The sequence below is a fragment of the Panthera leo genome, chromosome D1 (assembly GCF_018350215.1).
Source record: "Panthera leo isolate Ple1 chromosome D1, P.leo_Ple1_pat1.1, whole genome shotgun sequence".
Lineage (NCBI taxonomy): Eukaryota > Metazoa > Chordata > Mammalia > Carnivora > Felidae > Panthera > Panthera leo.
The window spans coordinates 41321194-41332346 of NC_056688.1; positions in this window are offsets into that span (position 1 = coordinate 41321194).

Here is an 11153-nt window from a genome sequence, read left to right on the forward strand (position 1 = left end):
AACAGCTGGGAATGTGACCTTATTGTAGCGAATGTGCCCCAGATTTGCCAGGCTGTCCTGCACATATGGTGAGAACTTGTACAATTTCAAAAGCAGAAACACAAAGGGCAAGTGAGGTGGAGAAGTGAGATCGCGGTTCAGGAAAGGGCCAAGGAAGATGCAGCCCCAAATTGGGACGGTTTCCACAATTTAATCTCTAGGAATAAACTCCACGTCTGTCTGAGGTCAGGTTTCTGGGAAACAGACCACAAGATGAGATTTTACTGGGGAGTGCTTTTAGAATCCCACCCATGAGGGAGCAAAGGAAGCAGGACTGGGCAGAAGGAGGAGCTGGGCTGTCCTGGAGGCTCAACAAGGACCTCAGCTGATTGGCATGAGCATCTCTTAAGCAGGGTGTCCCTTCAGGGGAGCTGGGCTTCGAGGTAAGGATCTGAGGGCCTGTTGCTGTACCTAGAGGGAAGGGGGGGGGATAAACTTGGGTGAAGCCGCTCTTTTCAGAGGAAGGCAGTTCACAGAAAAGGATCATCACGTGCTCATCATGTGAGCGTCCTCACGGCCAACTTTACCAGCAGCTGCGAGAATGAGGGCCTCAGTCCTGGAGAGGACTGGATGGCCCGCGACCTCATCCACCACAGCCTTATGTGAGACCAGGCCAATTCTCTGTGACATTGAGCATGGCTGAGCTTTCCCTATTCAGCAGGCGGTTTCCCTCCTTTGCCTTCTGTGAGTCAGGGGTCTCATTCTTCTTGGCCACTCCTTCTCTATCTCCTTTCTAGCTCTTTATCCTTTTTTTTTCTCCCATTTGCTTTTTAAATAGAGGCACATTCAGGGTGGCTCAGTCGGTTAAGTATCTGACTTTGGCTAAGGTCATGATCTCATGGTTTGTGAGTATGAGCCCCACTTTGGGTGAGCACAAGCCCCGCTTCAGGTGAGCCCCACATCTCTCTCTCTATTTGCCCCTCATGGGATTCTCCCTCTCTCTCTCTCTCTCTGCTGGTCACTTGCGCCCTCTCTCTCTCTCTCTCAAAATAAGTAAATAAATAAATATAGGCACGTTCATTCATTCCGTCAATGAGTAACTATTAAGTGCTCATTTTGTTCCAGATCACCCCTAATACAGTTTCCATTCTTTTTAACCATTCTTTCTCCCTGGGCAATCTCATTCACTCAGGTTTGTCTTTTTCCTCTCCCCATCCCCCAGTGATTTCCAACTCTTCAAGAAAGCTTTAGTTTCACTTTTAAAATAACTGTCCAATTTCTTTTTTTTTTAATTTTTAATGTTTATTTTTGAGAGAGAGAGAGAGAGCACAAGCAGGGGAGGGACAGAGAGAGAGGGAGGCACAGAATCCAAAACAGGCTCCAGGCTCTGAGCTGTCACCATAGAGCCCAATGCGGGGCTCGAACTCACGACCTCTGAGATCATGACCTGAGCCAAAGTCAGACACCTAAGTGACTGAGCACCCAGGCACCCTGTCAACAATCCAATTTCTAATTTTTGGCTGGGGTGCCTCACACTAAATGTGTCCAGTAATGGTAATCTTCACCTGATTCAGTGTCATACCTCATTCAGTGAAACATCATAGAGCCAGCCTCACAAGAATAATATACCTGGAGCTGTCCCAAATCTTGCTATTCAAAGTATGATTCATGAACAAGCAGTTTGTTAGAAATACAGAATCTTAGTCCCCACTCAGACCTACTGAATGAGAATCTTCATGTTTTTAAAATTTTATTTATTTTGAGAGAGAGTGAGAAACAGTGGGGGAGGGGCAGAGAGAGGGAGAGAGAGAATCCAAAGCAGGCTCCCAGCTGTTAGCGCAGAGCCCCACATGGGGCTCAAACTCATGAATGGTGGATCATGACCCAAGCCGAGACCAAGAGTCAGATGTTTAACTGATGGAGCCACCCAAGTGCCCTGAGAATCTGCATTTTAATAAGACCAGTGATTCACAAACATATCAAAGTTTGAGAAGCATAGATCTAAAACTCTCTTCTCCTTCAAACTCCAGATCTAATGGATAACTAGTTCCATCTGTTTTGTCTTTGAATCCCTTTCCGTGATATCACAGGAACCTCCTAAGGGATCTTAGTGCTCTCCTATCATTGGCCCTTCATACTGATGTATACCTATCATCCTAAAACATATCATGTGCTCTTGCACAAACTCTCAACTGCTTGCACTGCCTAGAGGATAGATTTCAAAGTTCTAATGTGGTGCTCATAATCTGCTTTTCTGGTTTTACCTTCCACTGCCTTCTTCTGCATACCCATGCTCCAATTTTCCTGGTGTTCTCCTACCTGAATGCACATTCACTCCATTGTGTCATCCTTTGTGCCGTTTCTTCGAAACACTCTGTTTCCGCTCACCTTGCCTATCAAAAATCTTACTTAGGCTTTAAGATCTAGCTTAAATGCCCTGTCTTCCAAGAGTCCCACAAGCCTCTTGCCTGAAGTAATCTCAAAACCCCTTGGTTATCTATTTGGCCCACTTTCATTCTGCTTTGTGTGAAATCTAAATCTTAATACCTAACAAAAGGGCTTAGCACATAGTTGATATTTGTGTGCGTATAAAGTTATGTAGTTACACATCAGTAAATGAAACAAATGGACATCTACCATCAGCAATTTTTATACATACTGTAATAAGTCTGGAAAATTTGGTATCTCATGGATTTGCCAACCACAGTGTCTAGATTTTCTGAAAAAGTCCTATTGTAGTAAATTTTCTAATTTTCCTGTAAGCATATGCTCTTATATTTGATTGTCAACCTAAAAGTGTGATCCTCACTTTCATGTTCTCTAAGCTGTATCACTTAGCCACCTTTGAAACAGGCTTTGAGGGTGCTACCCAGTTCCATGCTGTAAGTGATGGATTATACTGGGTATCCCAGAGCAGGTTCATCTGAGATCTCCCCATGGTTTGCCACAGGCCTGGCTGCTTGCCTTAACATTTACACATCATGCCCTCCTCCCCTCTCTTTCCCTGCCTTCCCTGGTTTCCTACTGCCAGAGTGGAAGGAGAGAGATCTATTTCCCTTTGCTAACTCTGTCTGACGTGACAGAGTTGATCAATGAGTTGCTGTGCCTGTCCGGGAAAGCCGGTTTGATGGTCCTCCTGTGGCTGGGCTGACAGCCCTCACAGCCTTTTATGAACTGAATAGTGAAGCACTCTTTGCAGCTCAGTTTTGCCTGTTTATGGTGGATTCCAGCTGTATTTTTTATGTCTGCTGTTATTATATTGTTGCCATTGGTATTAATCTCTGGCTAGTTTATTTGCTGTGGATTTATAATGACTTTGCATCATAAAAATAAAAAAGAAAGAAAGCAATGGAACAAACTTTAGATAGTGAGGACATCCAAATGAAAGGGTGAAGAGACTGGAGGGTAATTAAGACCTACATAGCTTCAAAAGCCTGGCTCTGAGGCAGTCATACTCCTGGAAAGGAGGGACCTGTTTGGATCATCACACTTTCCATAGTTGTTAAAGATGAAGTAAGTTTATGGCTGTAGCAGCAGAAAGGCTCATTCCTGGGATGTGAATACTGTTAGCGTAATCCTCACGTTAGGAGTGAAACAGCAAACAACATGGAGTGAGGGGCCCTCTTTGGCTTGGTTGCCTATTTGATTTTTTTAATACCAGTGACTATCAAGTTAAAAGAGTCCTTTGAAAAAAATTTCCATGAAATTTTCCTACAATTTCATTTTAGGACAACAGCCACATTCTTAAACTCTACATTGTATGATTTTCGTAGCAAAGTGTGTACCTCAGATTCTTCCATGCTTGACAGACACTGTAATTTTCTTGGCACATATGTTTTGCCTGAAAGTGAATGCTTTTGTCAAAGCAAGAAGATACCTGTGATAAGTGCCATGAAAATAATTAGATAGCTAATCCTTTTTTTGATAGGTGAGCCATTAAAAAAATTAAATTTTAAAATATATTCAGACTTCAACCTAATTAACATATTTTATTGGAATACTTTAAAATTATTTTACCAAAAATTAGGATAGACAAATAAACCTTAGCGGTCAGGAGAAACTTATTTTCTGTTACTCTATATTTGCCTTTCTCTCAATGAGCTTGCTCAGCTGTTAAGACCTTCATATGTGGCAAAGATTCTTATTATAGGAAGGGTTTCAAAACAGGATTGAGATCCTTAAGAACTTGAAGACAAGATTTTCAACTGCCTGCAAAGTCTTACTCCTTTGTTTTAAACTGAAGTATAATTTACATACAATATTCTATTAGTTTCAGGTGTACAACAGTGATTCAACATTCATATACATTATGAAATGCTCACCATGATAAGTGTAGTTATCATTTGTCACCATGCAAAGTTACAGAATTATTGACTATATTCCCCTATGCTGTGCTTTACATTGCTGTAGCTTATTTACTTTATAACTGGAAGTTCATACCTCTTAATCCCTTTCAATTTTCCCATCCATCCCTCTACCCACTCCCTTCTGGCAACAACAAGTTCTCTATTTATGAGTCTGTTTCCATTTTGTTTTGTTTGTTCATTTGTTTTGTTTCTTAGATTCCACATATAAGTGAAATCATATGGTCTTTCTCTGTCTGACTTACTTCACTTAACCTTATACCCTCTAGGTCCATCCATGTCATTGTAAATGGCAAAATCCCACGCCTTTTTATGGCTGTGTAATATTTCATTGTGTCTACATGTGTATGCACCCCACATCCTTTCTATCCATGTGTCATTGATGGACACTTAGGTTGCTCAGCCTATGAATTCTTTAAGCCTCAAATGTGTCTCTTCTTCGGTGAGGCTTTTTTGAGCAGTTTTATCTTTTTTGTCAGCCCCAGGCAGAGCTGAGTGCTCTCTTTATTACAGTGTCGTCCCTTTTTGATTCCTGTTTTATGGTGCTCTTCACAGGATGCAACAGTGATTCAGACCTGTTTGACATTCCTACGAGATGGTAAGTGCCCTGTGGCGACATCATCATGGTCATCATAAGTACCTTGTCCCATCTCCATCACCACCTCACCACAGCTAACATTTACTGAATACTTACTATGAGCTAGCTATTCTAAACAACTATATAAATAAACTGTTTTCATCCTCCCAGTAATTCTATGAGATGGTACACTTTTTAAAATCCTCATTTGAAGGTGAGGAAACTGAGGCCCAGGGAAATTTAGTGAGTATTATTCACCTTTATAACCTCATTGCCTAGCACTCTGCTGGCACAGAGTAGGCACTCAATATTTGTTGAATGGACATCTTAGATAATTTCTACCAGTGTATTGTTTAGATATAAAATTATCTATAAGGTTGAATATAAGGACTGTGACCTGCTGCTTGTTCAATTCAAATTTGATTCAACAAATACACTTCATTTCCTTACTTGTTGATTTGATTCTTGTTGTAAAGATGGTCTGAAAGTTCCCTAGAAGATACATGTATGAAATGGTAAAGACTTTAGGGGAACTATCAGGGTAAACCCTCTCCAAGACATTGGACTCTGATGCACATATAGTATCCTCCCAATTTCTCCCAACCACTTTCATATTCATGTCTGTGACCCTGCTCAGTGACTGTTGGATTTATCTATTCATTCAACAGGCTTTTACTGAGCTTAGATACAGTGATAGGCCCAAAGTACAAAAGTGCATATACCAGAAAGAATAGCTGCTCTCAAAATTCTTGTAGCTTAGTGGAGATAGGTAGACAAGGAGAGTATAGAGGTTGATAAATACTACCAAAGAGGTTAACAAAAACAAAAACAAAACAAAACAAAAACACAACAACAACAATAACAACAAAAGCAAAAAGAAGTTGCCTGTCATTTTCTTGTAAGAGTGTGGAGAAGGTTCCCTTCTGTATTAAATGGATGGGAAAATAACAGATAGGAAGCAAAGAGAATGTGGGAGTGGGAAGAATATTCCAGGAACAGGCATGCCTAAAGACCTTGAGAAAGAACGTGTTTGGGGATATGCAAATCGTTCTCTATGACTTGAACATATGGTGTGCTTACAGATGAGTGTGTCACACCTTTGAGTTACAACAACCTAAAGGCAATAAAGAGATATCAACATGTTGTAAGGAGAGAGTAAAGGCAAGACTAATTTAGAATATGCTGGCTACAAGCAATAGGTAGAGATTTTTATCTTCCAGGTACTTAACTCTGCATTCATTACATAGCAAACACAGTAGTAGTCAAAATTGGATGGATTGGAAAGATACCGTTGTGGAGGCTGGGAGGTCAGTTGAGAAGGAGTATGTTGGAATAAATATTGGGGAGGCAGAAATGAAAAAAGTAAGTTTTATTTATAGTCTGTCCATTTTCCTGATATTCCACACCCCTCCCCCTGGCCATGACTCCATGACTGCCTAGAAAATATTATGGAAGTAAGAGCTTATTATTCAGTATGCCATTAGTTTAGGAGTTTAGACTTACCATTAGTTTAGGAGTCCTGTTTGTTTATTTCCCCATGGAAACCATGTTTGTTTATCTGATAGACACCTACTAACTAGCCTGGCAAAGGGTTCAGTGGGGAGAGTAAGTACTTTGGAAGCAGACAGATATGAGCTTAAATTGCAGCTCTGCTACTTTTTAACTGAGTGAATGTGAGCACTGGTCTCATGTAGGTTCTTAAATATGCAATCCTAGTCCCTTTTATTTCCTCCTAGAAATCTCACGTTGGCACGGCTTCTATTTCTGCTTCCATTGTAAAATGGCACCACTCTAGGCTAGTGCAATTAAAACAGGCTCAAGACTAGAGAACACAGGGAAGGAATGAATCTAAACTCAGGCGTTTAGAATGAAGCCTATTCTTTGAAGGCTAGCTCAATGGTCAAAACTTTTGCCTTAGAAGATACCCAAAGTGTGAATCTGAAGGCAACCTTTTTGGTTGTATGGTAGATTATCCTAAGAATTTATCTAGTCCAGGGGCACCTGGGCATCTGACTAGGCATCCGACTTCAGCTCAGGTCATGATCTCACAGTCTGTGAGTTTGAGCCCTGTGTCAGGCTCTGTGCTGGCAGCTCAGAGCCTGGAGCCTGCTTTGGATTCTGTGTCTACCTCTCTGTCTCTACCCCTCCCCCACTCACGCTCTATCTCTCTCAGAAATGGATAAGTGTTAAAAAAAAAATTATCTAGTCCAGTCAACTTTTTGCTGCTGTGTTTCAAGTAGTGTGCTAAGGGCTTTACATAAGTAACCTCATTCAATTTTCACCATAAAAACATGAGGTATATTTTATGTATTTATTTTACAGATGAGAAAGCTGAAGCTCAGGAAGGTGGAGGGATGTGCCCCAAACCACTTAGAGAACTGAACCCCACTCCCTAAGCTCTAAAGTCCACATTCCCTCCAGGACACACTGTGTCCTTTCTCTTATAAGAAGCATTTGAAACAACGAAAGGAAACTGTGAAGTAAAGTAATGTCTCTCTGTGCCCTAAGGAAATGTACAAGATAGTACAATACACAAATAGTCATGAGAACTAAGAACACATCTGGAGGTGTCACTGTGTGTTAACCTGATACAGACTGGTCGTGTTGTTCAGGATGTCGGTTTAACTTATCCTCATCCTACCTTAGTCCCAGGAACTTAAGTCTGTGACCCTGCCATCTACCCAGTTGGGCTTTTTGGAAGACAATGGAAGTGTTAAGTGTGCCAATTCATACATTGGCTCTTTCAACTGAGGAGTGAAATTAGTGTCACAGTAGCAATTTGGGCAGTGACATGGTGCTGAACGAGTTAACTGCTCAGTGTGAGCAGGGTTCCACTGCTGAACCACAGGGGCTAGACTGAGCTAAGGCTCAAGATCAGCTTTCAGGCTATTGAACTGAGTAGTCTCTGGGTAGTTCCTGCAGTGGCTCCTGTGGGAAGTTTGGCCAGCCTATTTTGGTTGACCAAGTAGTATAATTAGCCAGGAATGTTCAGAAGTAAACATTATTGAAGGGAAAATAAAACTATTACCCATGACTGTACCTATCTCAGAAATGGCAGCAACTGCTTCTGGAACAGCTAAGTAAACCAAAAAAATGATAGGCTAGTCACTCTAGATGAGAATGTAAAGTTAGAAACAGATTCAGTTTCTGTCTGTAGGGTTGGCCACTGGTCAATTTGCCTCTTCCCAACCTCTGGTTTATATTAGGAGGGATTTTCCTTAAATACTTTTGGCTTCTCTCCACTCCTTTATTCACTCAGCACCCTGGCGAGGGCCAGTGCCTAATCTGATTAGTAAATATGTGAAGAATAGAGCTCAGCTCACCAACTCCTCTTGGGAACAAGTGCCCACAGAGAGCAAGGACATTGCCCTTCAATTCTGCATGTTTCACTTGCATGGCCTGGGACTTGGAGGAGGGTATCGCGAAGAGTAAGTCTCACTTACTGGGAGGTGTAGTAAGAAGCCCATTTAGCTCTCATACTAGGTTACATCTCTACCTTAGCCGTTATTAGTCATAAAAGGATATTTTGACCACCATCTTTCAGTCATTTCTCAAATTGCTCAGAATTTAAGAGTAGAGAGTCATTAATTATTATTTCCTGCTCAGAGACCTCAATACCCCCGTGAAAATGAAAATGTAATAGATGAGATTATTAAGTTGATGTGGGAGAGAGAAAATGGAAGAGTGCAGGGGCACATGTGTTCTTTATTTCTACCCAGGATAGAAGCTCTAGAAAGGGGGTGAGCCTGCAGCAGGCGAGTTTATCTCAGACATGTGGAAAAGCTCCCTGACTCTACTGGTTACATGTCCAGAAGAAAGAGCTTACCAAAGAACATGGTGGAAATTTCTCCCCACCATTGCCCTTAAAAGTCTTATATATATGTGTGTGTGGGGAATTGTATGTATGGGTAGTCATCATAATCATTAATCAAATTGGTTGAGGTAGTTGGTTAGTCAGAAAGCCTGCCTGGCTTCTGGAGGTATGTGTGGTAGCTGTACCAGCTCCCTCAGGCCAACAGAGCATTTGTGACTTGAGAGACTACTTTAGGATCTATGATAGTGAATCAGAACTCTAGTGTTATAGCATCTCATATTCATTTCATCCAAAGGATCCTAGAGAGCAATCTGGAATTAATCTGATATTATTTTCTCCCCCCACCCCCACTTCATTGTTTCCCAACATCCTTGTCACCTAGTTGAAATCAGTGCTTTAACTTACGAATGTATTTTTTTTTTCCTAATATATTGTAGTAAAGAGCCTGGAATATAAAGGTTTTGGAGACCTCGATAGAGGTGAAAACAGAAGAAAGCATGGTGGAGATCAGGTATTAATGATCACCCATGAGGCATGTCAGATTGTGGGGAAAGGGGAGAGGAGTGGCAGATAGAAAGGAGAGTTTTGGATACCTAGGATTAGCAGCCAGCATTCATAACAGCCACCCTAGGGGCCCCGAGTCCAGTTGCAGAAACAGTTGGCAGGCAGTTGTGGGCTTGAGGAATTCTCGATCAACCTGAATGTGGCTCTAGCAAGTCTTGTGGGTTTTTTTCCGGTTGCCTTGCTCTGTTTTATTGGGCCAAGTGCTCATGGAGCAGTTTTACCATGGGGCTCTTGAAAGTGCCATTGATGAAGAGAAAAGTAATTATTTTATACATCCATTCTGTTATTCAGCAGATATCCTAGAAGTATCTGCTGAGTGTCTTCAGTGGATGGGAGTGACGGGAAAATTGGGAAAGTACATGGTGGCCACAGAGGAGGGGACAATGGCCTGCCTACGTGGTTGTCAGTTTATAAATACTGCTTCAGGGTTAACATTCTGTGATTCAATGGATTGAATTAAATTAAACTGACTTGATTCTCAACACGGTGGGAGGATACAGAGGAATAATGGATGCCCTCATGGTTCATACAAAGAAAGACATCACATTATTTTATTGTTGGGAGTAATAAAAATTGCCCTAATCCTTCAGTGAGCAAATTGCTCTTTGAGAGAAGTGGTGGGGGCAGGCAGTGGTTTCAAGGAGAAGAGATTTGTAGGAATTCACTTAATGAAGACATGAAAATGTCAAAACACAACTGAAGCATTAAAACCTGTCCAAGGGCATGGATTTGTAAAAGTGCTTTCTTTAAGCAAATGCCATCATATAGGTATCTCATAGAAATAATCATTATTGGAATATGAAAAATGATCCCTATAAATACAAGTTATAAATACAAGCGTGACTGTTTATAATGGCCGTGGAAGGCCCTGTACATCCTGCCAACGGGCCAAATTTTCCTTTGGAAATTTTATGAAGAATTGGCATAAAGAAGGAGGGATAGATGCCCTCCTTCTCACTCCTATAAGTAAAAAAATAAAAGTTAAAGTTTGTGTTAATGAAGGTCATTTAGCCAAGCTACCCACTCGTTAAGTAGATTTTCCAAAAGATATTTCAAATGGTAAACTATCTAGGACTCTATCAGCTCATAGGATCCCTGTAGGTGAATTAGAGTACCCCCTCTGGAGAGGTGCATAGCTTGGTATTTCCATAGTGGTTCAACATGTCCCTGTGCCACAAAGCATGCTTTGGTGAGTGGGGATGGGAATGTTAAGCTTCAGCCCCCATCTGCCCCTGTGGGTGGACACTTGTGCAGTGACCATTCAGCACGGTTGTATAGAAAGCCTTGTAGAGGGTAAACCACACATTAATTTCTGTATTGTACTGCCAGGCAGAGAATCATTCATTGTAAGAGGTAACTAGAACTCTGGGACCCTATTGAGGTTAGGTGGGACAAAGCATGGCTTTAATTACTGGGTCCTGTCTCCTTAGAATGTCACCCTGGATCATTTCTTCCCCTTCACTGGTCACTGAGGGTCTCCACTGTTTCTGCCAGTGATTCTCCCTGGCCTGACCCACTTCAGTTACCCTCATCAAAGCTTCGAGGAGGGCAAAGAGAGAGGCTGCAGGGTGCCTCTCTGTACATTCAGGAGAGATTAAGCCATTCTTGGCCAGTTCACTCCTTTCTTCAAGCTCTGGGTATTCTTGTCAGTAAAATGAAGAGTTTATGTAAATAGTTTTTTAAGGCCCATTACAGCTCCAGAGGCTGAGCTAAGCAAAGCCACATTTCTATGATTACTTACTTACATGAAAAGTCGCAAATAAAATATAAACTGCCCAGAGAAACACTGGCACATTTGTTAACAATATTTTATTTATTGTGAAATGTGGCAAAGAGTTTTTTTTTTTTTTGCTGT